The sequence below is a fragment of the Cannabis sativa genome, chromosome 4 (genome assembly GCF_029168945.1).
Source record: "Cannabis sativa cultivar Pink pepper isolate KNU-18-1 chromosome 4, ASM2916894v1, whole genome shotgun sequence".
NCBI lineage: Eukaryota > Viridiplantae > Streptophyta > Magnoliopsida > Rosales > Cannabaceae > Cannabis > Cannabis sativa.
The window spans coordinates 52,185,288-52,196,481 of record NC_083604.1 but is presented as its reverse complement, the minus strand read 5'-3'; the positions used below and the strand labels follow the sequence as shown (position 1 = coordinate 52,196,481).

The window sequence follows — 11,194 nt, the reverse complement described above, 5'->3', positions numbered from 1 at the left end:
TCAACTATATCGCTCAATAGTTGGAGCCCTTCAGTATCTTCTCATCACTAGACCTGACCTGTCTTTTCGTGTCAATAAGGTCTGTCAATTTATGCATAAACCTCTCCCTACTCACTGGCTTGGTGTGAAACGCATACTGAGATATCTGAGTGGCACTCTCTCTCACGGGTTGTTGGGATTTTTTACCATAAATAAAACCTATTTTAATATAATCTGATTTGTTATCAATAGAAGATTAGAAGTCATTTATGTTTACATATAGTTTTCATGTTTATGGTTTAATGTGTACAAAATATCTTAAGTCTAGAACATATAGTTATTCACATTTACAATGATGTCAGCATAATGGAAGGTAATTGTGATTATATGCTTCAAAAGATAATGTCCCTTGATTCATTTTTGCACTGGATTTACACTAATGTGATACTCAGCAATAAAGTATACTTACACCTTGGATAAGTGTTATGTTCTTCCTGAACATTTGCAAAGTATGCTAGTTTTGGATGTATGGAGTATACATTGGACTGGGACTGATATTGATCTTAGTAAAGATATTATAATCTTAGCGTTGTATCTTTCTAAGTCAATATCACTGGTTGATCTTAGATCAAAAGATCTTAATCCTGACATGGTTAGGTTTGATCTCAAGAGTGTTATTTGTGTTCTTTGATTTGTTAGTTAAAGCTTACTTTTTGGTCTGGGCTGAACGTACATTTTGGGAACATGATAGTACAGTTGAGTGAGAGCGCTAATCATAGATATGGAATCTATAGCTTCTATCTGTACATAGAAGTGAAATGATGATTTTCTTCGAGCTTGGCTTAATAGAGATAATTGGAATATCTCTTATTTTAGTGATTATATTAGTTTACTGAAATATCATTTCTAGGAAGCTAAGTGTTTTAAGGATAATATATATTGAGGGGTAAAACGGTAAATTTGTCCCTACTCGGTGTAAATCATCTATAGAGGATCTTTGATTATTGGGTTAGAACGATGGTTAAATATTTATAGCGTATCTATATCATAGAACATATAGAGCGTTCTATATAACTGAGAGTGCGATTCCAAGTTCTATCGCGGTGCAATGAGGAATTAATAAGTTAGGGAATTTACTTGGTAAATTCTAGATCTGCTTATTGGAAGCTCAGTTATATAGGCCCATGATCTTCACACTAGTTGAGACAATACTGCTTGTAAGGCTCAGTTAATTGATTTTAATTTATCAATTATAATTCTAAAATTAGACTATGTCTAGTTTATGAATTTTCACTAAGCTAGGGCTGAATTGTGAAGAAAAGAGATTCTCGGGTTTATTTATTAATTAAAAGACTTTGTAGAGTGTAATTAATAAATATGTTAAATGACAATTTTATTTGATAATTAATTTTAATTATTAAATAAATAGTTTTGACATTTAAATGGTTGAATTGTAAAATATGGTATTTTTGAGAAAAATAAGATAAATATTTGAAAAATAGCAAAATTACAAGTGGTGGGCCCACATCCTATGGTCGGCCACATGTGCATGATTTTACCATTTATTTATTATTTTTTTTAATGCCAAATAATTCAAACTTAAACCTAGATGGATTCCTATAAATAGATAGTGATGGACTCAAAATTAGAATTTTTAAGCATTCACTTGCATTTAGTCAAATTTTGAGCCTTCTTTCTCTCTCTATTTCGAATCTTTCTCTCTTCAATTTTCGAACCCTATAGTGATAGAGTACATGCTCACCCATAGCAAGTTGGTACTCAATCATAGTGTGTAAGACTGTGAAGAATCCAATCAAGTGAAGGAGAATCGGGCTCAGATCTTGGTGATACTCTGCTACAGAAAGGATACAAGGGTTAGAGATCTGAGCAGAATGAGTCATTTAATTCCACTGCAACCAATGTAAGGTTTCTTAAACTTTATATGTGCTTAAATTACATTGTTTTAGAAATTCATATTTAGGATGTTAAATAACATACATGGTTGTAAATCTACATCCTGGTAAATAATCCCCAACACGGGCTGCATCTAAAAAGGTCTACAGACCTTGATATTGTTGTTTTTTGTGATGCCGACTGGGCAATAGATCCTGATGATCGTCGATCCACCTCTAGCTTTACCATCTTCTTTGGAAACAATCTTGTGGCTTGACAATGTAAAAAGCAGCATACGATTTCAAGTTCCAGCACTGAAGCTGAATTTCAAAGCCTAGCAAGCACTGTTGCTGAACTCACTTGGATTCATTCTTTTTTCCAAGACCACCCGTTGTGTAGTGTGATAATCTCAGCACCATATTACGTACGGCTAATCATGTCCTTCATGCACGCACGCACCAAACACATAGAGCTTGATTATATTTTGTGCGTGAAAAGGTGCTGCAGAAACTGGTTCATGTCAAACATGTTCTAGCTATTGACCAACTTGCAGATGGTCTTACCAAAGCAATCTCCAGTGAACGATTTCCCCTCTTTCGATCCAAGCTCACAATTTAAGATCTCTCTGCTTTCACAGACGACTTGAATTGTAACCTTGAGGGGTCGTGTTAAGGGTATATGGTTGTTAACATAGTGAAAATCAGGGGCGGCCCAAGCATTGAGCAGCTTGGGCCATTGCACAAGGTCCCAAAATTAAAAGGCCCCATTTTTTTTTTAAATCCCTTTATATATAATATATATTTTTTTATAATATAAATATAATCAAGTTAGCACTAACAAAAAAAAAAAAAACTAAGTCAATACACAGTACACACGCATGCTTGATGCTTCCTAAATTAAAAACTAAACTAAGTCAATTATTTATGGTTAGTTTAGCCTAATTTTATGGGTTTTTTTTTTGAAAATTTTAATTGGTTGGACTTTTAAATTTCTAACTGTTATTTACACTACACATTATTTATCTTTTTTTTTTCTTTTCTAAATTGAGAATATGAAACTATTATATATAGTTGTAGAGATTGTTTTAATTTTACACACTTTTTATATATTTTATTATTTTTGCTCATGATATATTTACTCTCATATTTCATTACTCTTTCTCCTTCAAATCATCAATTGGTTTGCAATTTGCATAGAAGAGGCCAAATAGAAATATATATATAACAAGTACACGTATATATTTTTTTTTTTAATTATTATTTTGATTAATTGTTGTTAACTTCTGTATATATGCAATAGTTTAGGTTTTTATTTTGTTTTTTTATTCCATTGCAATTATTGTGGATTTTTTTAAGTTTATTTTTTCCTACCTAAAATAAGTATGTTTAGTAGAAAATATCCATATGGTAATGAAAAACTTAAAAGAAAAAAAAGAATAGAAAGTTTAATTAACTCTCAGAGAGGAGCTTTAGAAAAATTTGTTGTCACTTATAAAAAAGATGAAAGTAATTCAAATGAAAAAACTAAAGAACAACTAAATAAAGAAAATTTTGAGGTTAATAATGAAATGTGTGATGATGTGATGGATGATGAAGAATGTCAAGAAAATATTGAAGAGAACATGGAAGCTAGAAATCTTAAAAATGATTTAGATTATATTTATGATCTAGGAAATTGGAAAAATCTTGATAATAAATTAATAGAATTATTAGTAGAAAATGGTCCAATAAAAGTAAGTGACATCGAATTCCCAAAAGATGAAAACAGTAGACATTTTTCTACTTCTCATTATATATACGAAAGTTGTCAAATGGAGAAAAATATGATAGAAAATGGTTAGTGTATTCAAAAAAATTTAATAAGGTATATTATTTTTGTTGTAAAATTTTTGGTACAAAATCTAGTGCGAATCATACGTTTCAATTAGTCAACAGTGGAACTAAGGATTGGAGGCATCTAAGTGCTATGTTGAAAAGTCATGAAATAAATAATGAGCATATAGTTAACATGAGTGCTTGGTTTGATTTAGAATTGAGATTGTCAAAAAATAGAACAATTGATAAAGATGCTCAAGAAAGACTTAACAAGGAGAAAGAACATTGGAGGAATGTTTCAATAACAATAATTGCCATTGTCAAAAATCTAGCAAAAAATAATTTGGCCTTTCGGGGAAGTAATGAAAAGATTTACCTAGAGAACAATGAAATTTTTTTGAGTTTAATTGAAATAATTGCTGAATTTGATCCAATAATGCAAGAACATGTTCGACGTATTCAAAATAGTGATATTCGTAATCATTATTTGAGACATAGAATTCAAAATGAGTTGATACAATTGTTAGCAAGTGAAGTGAAAAATACAATTTTGAAAAAAATCAAAGAAGCAAAATATTTTTCAGTTATACTTGATTGTATTCCTGATTTAAGTCATCAAGAGCAAATGTCTCTTATACTAAGATTTGTAGATACTTCAGTTGGTCCCATAAGAGTGGAAGAATATTTTTTAGGATTTTTGAAAGTAGATGATACTTCAGGAAAATGTTTCTTTACCGAACTTATAAGAGATATTGAAAGTTTGAAACTTGACATTAATGACATAAGAGGGCCAGGCCCGGCCCTGGGCATAGGCGGGCTAGGCCTGTGCCTAGTGCCCACCCAGCCTAGGGGCCCAATTTTTTTTTCCTCTTTTAAAATTATACATTTTTTTTTTACCGATTTTGAAAAATACCATATTTTTTCTAACATAAGGGCCCAATTTTTTTTTTCTCCTATGGCCCACTTTGTTTCAGGGCCGGCCCTGAAGAGGGCAAGGATATGATAATGGATCCAACATGAAAGGAAAACACCAAGGTGTACAAAAAAGATTATTAGAGATAAATCCTAGAGCATTATATACACCTTATGGTTGTCATAGTCTTAATTTAGTTTTGCGATGTTGCTAATTCTTGTGTTAAAGCTGTAACATTTTTTGGTGTTTTACAACGTATATATTAATTATTCTCTTATTCACTTAAGAGATGGACAATACTGAAAAATAATATATCTACGTTAATTGTGAAATCATTGTCTCAAACCCGTTGGGAAAGTCATATTGAAAGTGTTAAGGCAATTAGATTTCAAGCTCCAAAAATAAGAGATGATTTGGTTGAACTAGCAAAATCAAGTGACGATCCTAAAATAACGAGTGAAGCTAAGTGATCTCTAGCAACTTTTGAATTAGAGAATTTTGAATTTTTATTGGGCATGACTATTTGGTTTAATATTTTATTTGCTGCCAATTCAATTAGTAAAAATTTACCAAGTCAAAATATAGACATTGATAATGCTATAAATCAGCTAAATGGTCTAGTTTCTTATTTTGAAAATTATAGGAAAGAAGGATTTGTTTCAGCTATGATTACAACTAAAGAAATTTCAAATGAGATGGGAATTGAGCCTAAATTTTGTGAAAAGCATGTGGTTCGTAGAAAAAAATAATGTGATGAAAATATTGGTGATGGTGAGATAGTAAAGTCTGCCGAAGAATCATTTCAGATTGATTATTTTATTTTCATAGTTGATCAAATTATTTGTTCACTTAAAAATAGATTTGAACAGTTTCAAGAGTATGCAAATATTTTTGGATTTTTATTCAATTTGAAAAACCTAAAATCACTTGATCAAAATGATTTAAAATATCAATCTTTAAATCTTGAAAATATTTTAAAATACAATGGAATTTCTGATATTGATGGTTGTGATTTATTTTAAGAATTAAAAGTGTTGAGAGAAATTTTTCCAAATAAAAATGGTAGTTCAATCGAGATACTTGATTACATAAAAAAAATTGATTCATTTCCAAATGCATTCATTGCCTATATAATATTACTAACAATTCCAGTTACAGTTGTATCGACAGAGAGAAGTTTTTCAAAATTAAAATTAATCAAGTCTTATTTAAGAACGACTATGTTGCAAGAGAGATTGAGTGGATTAGCTATGTTGTCAATTGAAAATAATTTGCTAGATAAACTTGAATACAATGATTTGATTAACAAATTTGCATCCCAAAAAGCAAGAAAGATAGATGAATCATATCTGTGTTATTTTTTCTAATAATTTTGAATAAACTAATGTTATTATTAAGTTTTATAGATTGGAGATTGTTCGATGTGATAAACTTGAAGAAGGAAGACATACTTTTGGGATAGATCGATCAACAAATTTGAATAATATTTTGATTGTACTTTTATTTAGAATATTTAAATTTACTAAATAAATGTAAAGGAAGTTATGAGGTATTGTTTTTTTTTTTTTAGTTAAATTTATGAAGAATTGATTAATGATTTTACTTTTAATAAAAGATCCAATTTTAATTTTCGCACAAGGCCCCCAAATTGGTTGGGCCGACCCTGGTGACAGTTATAACCGTTAGTTTGTTATCATGAATCTGTTACCGTTAGTTATCCTCGCTGTAACTAATTCTCTTTCTCTTCTAGCTCGTATTCTGTCACTATATAAATCATGTACGATCATTTGCCTATTGAATAAGATTGCTCTTTGTTTCAACAATCTTCCTTTGTTTTCCTTTCAGCTTTTCTTTCTGTCTTTACCTCTGTTCTTCTTCTTGCTCTGTTTTTTTGTTCTGAGTTTGATCATGGCCAAGAGATTCAACACTCCACAATTGGAAAATGAAAGAAGCAAGATGGAGCTTGAGGTGTCTCCAGACATCTCACATCTCCTTTATCTCTAAACACCCACAAAAACATCACTATGTTTTCTCATACATGACACATGATAAAATTACGAGGGGGGGGGGGGGGGGAGAAAGATTAAATTTCTTGCCCAATGGGCTGGCATAAAAACCTTAAGATCTTATAATACTTTGTAATATAAAGTTATCTTTATATGTTAATGATGACAAAGCATAGCAACATTGATTTATGTTAAATAAAATATTCTAACATTATAATCAATTCGAAACACCTACAAATCTCGTTAACAACACTTGTAGAAGGACTCTGCGGGCTACGTACTCTAACAACGAAAATTGGTAGACTTTTTTTTTTTTTTAAATAATGACAAATAAAGGTTCTTCTAACAACATGCCTATGTGCAAAATATGTATGGTTGTCCTGCTCACACTCTTGTCGAGTGCAATCTACCAATAGTTCACCAAAATGGAACTCACTAAAGCAATCTTTAGTCGTTGATTTTTTTTTTTTTAAGAGCACTTTCAACCATGCTCTCTTAACACGCTCATTAGTTAAAATAAAAAGTTAGACTCAAAAAAAGAGTTCTATCCATACAAAAAATAGTTTTCTATAATAATAATAAAAAAAAAACTCTCTTGAAGCTCCCTATTTTTTTGTCAACATTTATAATAGTATTTTAATCAAAAATATTATTACTCTTTTATTATTTTATAAAATAATTTTTTATAATTCGAGCAAGAACAATAAAAATAGTTTTTTTATTTTAACTTTTTAACTAAAAAAATAATAAAAGGTACTATTGATCGATGGTTGTATAATTTCGAATAATTCTTGGTACATATTGACCGTGCTTCTAACCACAAAATATTATTTCCTTAACTTAACTATGTATGTCTTGGCCAACTTATAGTGTATCATATATGGAGAGCTCCAAATGAGCTGCTATGGCATGCATGGAAAAAAAAGAAGAGATGGCACATATTATTGGAAGAGTCAAAGAAACTGTTAGCCAAAGAATTGTATTGGTTTAGCCAAAAAGGGTCAATCAAAAAGATAAGAGTTGGTTTAACTCTTTGTAATTCTTTATATACATATAGAGGAGGGATTTAAGACGTTTCTTTTTTGGTATTGGTGCTTTTAGGTTGTACTAAATGTTCAAAAAAAAAAAAAATATGTTATATTCTCTATAACTCTATAAGTAGTTTGACTACCCTGCAAATTAATAAACTCAGGCTTTGAATAATTTCGAAAATCACAGTGGAAAGAAAAAAGGGGGGACAGAAGGGAAATTATCAGGAGACGTCCTTTTCATATATTTGAGATTAAAGACATTTATTGTACCACGTACGTATATGTTAATTACAACGACGTTACATTGCTTCTATTGATCATTTCCACAACTAATTTTAAAGTAGAAATTAGCATCAAAACTATGCAAATGCGACTTTCAGTAATAAGAAAGCTTCCAATTCCATTAATAAATTTGTTAACAAATATTTTATAGTTGAGTATTTGGATGATGACCATCGAGAAAGGAATTCCACTATATTCAACTTTAATTAACATTTGTATGTGGAGCTAGCTAACACAATAATACCAAAATGATGAATATATAATTTATATGTATCTGCTCTTTGACTGGATAAGGTCTTGTTGGTATTCACGAATTCCATTATATAAATATATATCCTTCTCTCTTCTTCATGTCAGCTTTGACTTTTCCTCTGTATTTTGTCCCCATACCTGGCTTACCTGCTTTCAACTTAATGCTGCTCCTGTCTAGATATTAATATGTACATTTTAAACAACATAAGAAAAAAAAAGTCAAAACATAAATAATGTACCAACAGATTTTAAACTTTAGCTTATAAAGGAGAATTGCTAAAAAGTTTTATTAGTGACTAATATTTTTTTTCATCTCATATTATTATTATTGATATAATTAAGTGTTGAATCTTATATATAAAAAGAAAAATATTAAAAGATACTAATAGTGCTTAGTACCCTCTCTTATATGTTAATATTGTTATTAGTGTAATTAAGTATCAGATCCTATATATTTTAATGTAATAGTTTTTAAAGAGTATTACTAACCAATATCATAAGATTTACGACTATATGTTTAAAACGTATTACACTATTAGTATCTAATAACAATACTTAAAAAAAAATCTTTTAAAAAATATTATTAATCACAAGATTATCTATATAAAGTGTTCTGAATTATTAGAGATTCTAATAAGAATGCTTCTTACCAATAAAAGCAAAAATGGAAATTTAATGCACCTGGCAACTACACTCACAGTAATAAATTAAATTGTAGTGCTTTTCAGAATAGAGAAATTAATTTTCTGATGACAGAATTTTAAAAGCATTTCCTATACCAAATAATTACAATTGTTGCCAACTATAGATGATAAAAAAGACAAATTTTCCCTCTCTTTTCTCTTATGTGAGTAGTGCAACCAAATCAATATATGTGGATTGTCTGAATTAATTGAAGATTAAAAACAATTATATGTATATATTTATAGAGTTAGTTAATATATTTCATATAAACACATGATGATCGAGAGATAATTAATATATATAATATATGATATATCATGACAAAGCACGTATCAAAAAACTTTATATATGTAAGTCACAATTAATCTAGCTAAATCCAATATATACTATATATATGTAAATATATGATACATAAAACTTGAGAAAGAGATTCAAGGGTTTATATAAATTAACAGTCTTTATAAATTGTTATATATAAGATGAATGAACTATTCTTGATCTCATTATCAATTAGTTTTAGTTTTGAGATGAAATCTTATCCCAAAATTCTAAAAACAATTAAAAAACTGATAACTATAGTAAGATAATGTTAAACTAGTCGATCGATGCTGTTTTCAAAGAAGGCACTAAAAAATTTAGTAAAAACAGAAAATTAATGAGAATTGGAAATTACCTGCTAATTAATATAAGTCCCTTGAGATCATACATATAAAGCTCCATAGCTGAGCTACTTGTTGTGTAAGGGGTTAGAACCAGTTGGAACGACTCTTTTGTCTTCTGAGATTGAAGAACTACTAGTATTACTAGTAATATTGGTAGAAGTAGCAATAGAAGTGTTTTTATTTTTTGTAGTAAAGTAGTTAGAGAAATAGTGGCAAAAATGTAGTAGTGATCCCTTTGCTTTGGAGACCCTACAATGGCTTTGAGTGAGAGCTTGTAGTTGTACATTATTATTAGGAGTATAATTTAAGCTCCTTTTGTTTCCATCATCAAACATGAACTCAGTACTCGCCAAATTTAATCTTCTTGCTGCATCTGATGACCCAATGGAATTAGCCATAATCAAGAGACACATAACAAAGATAAGCTCACTTAATAATCTCATCATCATGATCATGGAATTGTAACTTGAATAAATATAAGAACACAGTAAAGAAAAAAGATGAATAATAAGCAAGACCCACGAGAGGATATATGTAGGATGGAGCTGAATAGAATAACATAGATAAAGAATGAAATATATGAAAGGAAAAATATGGACTTGTTGGGTGGTTACTGGTAGGGACATGAACATTAAATATTAGTAATATTGTATTGTATCTCGGATGTAGTAAAACATAGATCGATACGTCCACATCGATCTTCGTTGATCAGAATCTCCACCAAACTTCATTAAATGCTTCAAAAATCCATTTTTAACAAGACCGGATGACAATTTATATTATTTATGTGTGTGTGTGTGTGTTTGAAAACTTCTGTTTCAAAAAATAAAAACTTGTGTAAGTAAATTACTAGTGCTGCTGCAAGACTATATTTTTAGCTTAACATTCTTTTTTGCCTAACTAAGTCTAAGCTATAGCTGATGCTGTCCAATATTTTATGTATATACTGTACATATATACTGTTATAATTGTACATGCTTATAAGTATGTTATGTATGTGTTGAGCTCGAATTAATATTCTCTGCTGTAGCAAATGTGGTAGAAGGATATGGATTAATTAATGGTTATTATGAAAAAGGCTGTCATGATTTAAAATGTGCATGCATGCGAAGATCAAAGCATGTTAGCGAAAGAAACATGAATATGGGTATGTGAATGTGTATATGATAGAGAGGGTTTTGATCATGACAGGATGGCTGTATCTGCCTTTGTCAAGCACGTTTTTATGCCAAAAGGGGCAGTGATTGAATAATGATGAGGGATTTTTAACCACCAGCTCACAGAGAGAGAGAGAGAGAGGTTGAAGCTTTCATAAAAGCAACATCTTAATTAACCGTTACACATATAAGTTAGTTAATGTTTGGCAACACTTATTTTTTAATTTTTTTATCACAAAAATTTAAATTTTGTTTTTAAACAAAATACGTTCTCTAACTATTTTTTTTTTTTTTAAATTTTAAAAATAAAAATAAAAGTATCTTCTATAAATTTTATTTTTTATTTTTGTTTTTTGTTTTTATTTAAGTTGTGTCATGAGGGGTTTGGGTCTCAATCCGGGGTGGGAGTTTAGGTCTTGAGCTAGGGTCCGGGGTTAAGGTTCACGGCACGGGTCTGAGTCTGTGGTCGGGGCTAGGTCTAGGTTTGGGGTTTTGGTTTGGGTTCGAGGTCCGGTGCTGGA

The 11,194-nt window shown here is 30.0% G+C and overlaps 1 long non-coding RNA gene across 1 annotated transcript; it reads right to left on the bottom strand.

Annotated features, from left to right (window-relative positions):
- Positions 1 to 8,086: 8,086 nt before the first annotated feature.
- LOC133036515 (uncharacterized) lies at positions 8,087 to 10,228 on the bottom strand. Its single transcript, XR_009687134.1, has 2 exons — positions 9,528 to 10,228; positions 8,087 to 8,344 (listed from the first exon to the last, which is right to left on the bottom strand). It is a non-coding gene; the product is annotated as an uncharacterized LOC133036515 (long non-coding RNA).
- Between the last annotated feature and the right edge of the window lie 966 nt (positions 10,229 to 11,194).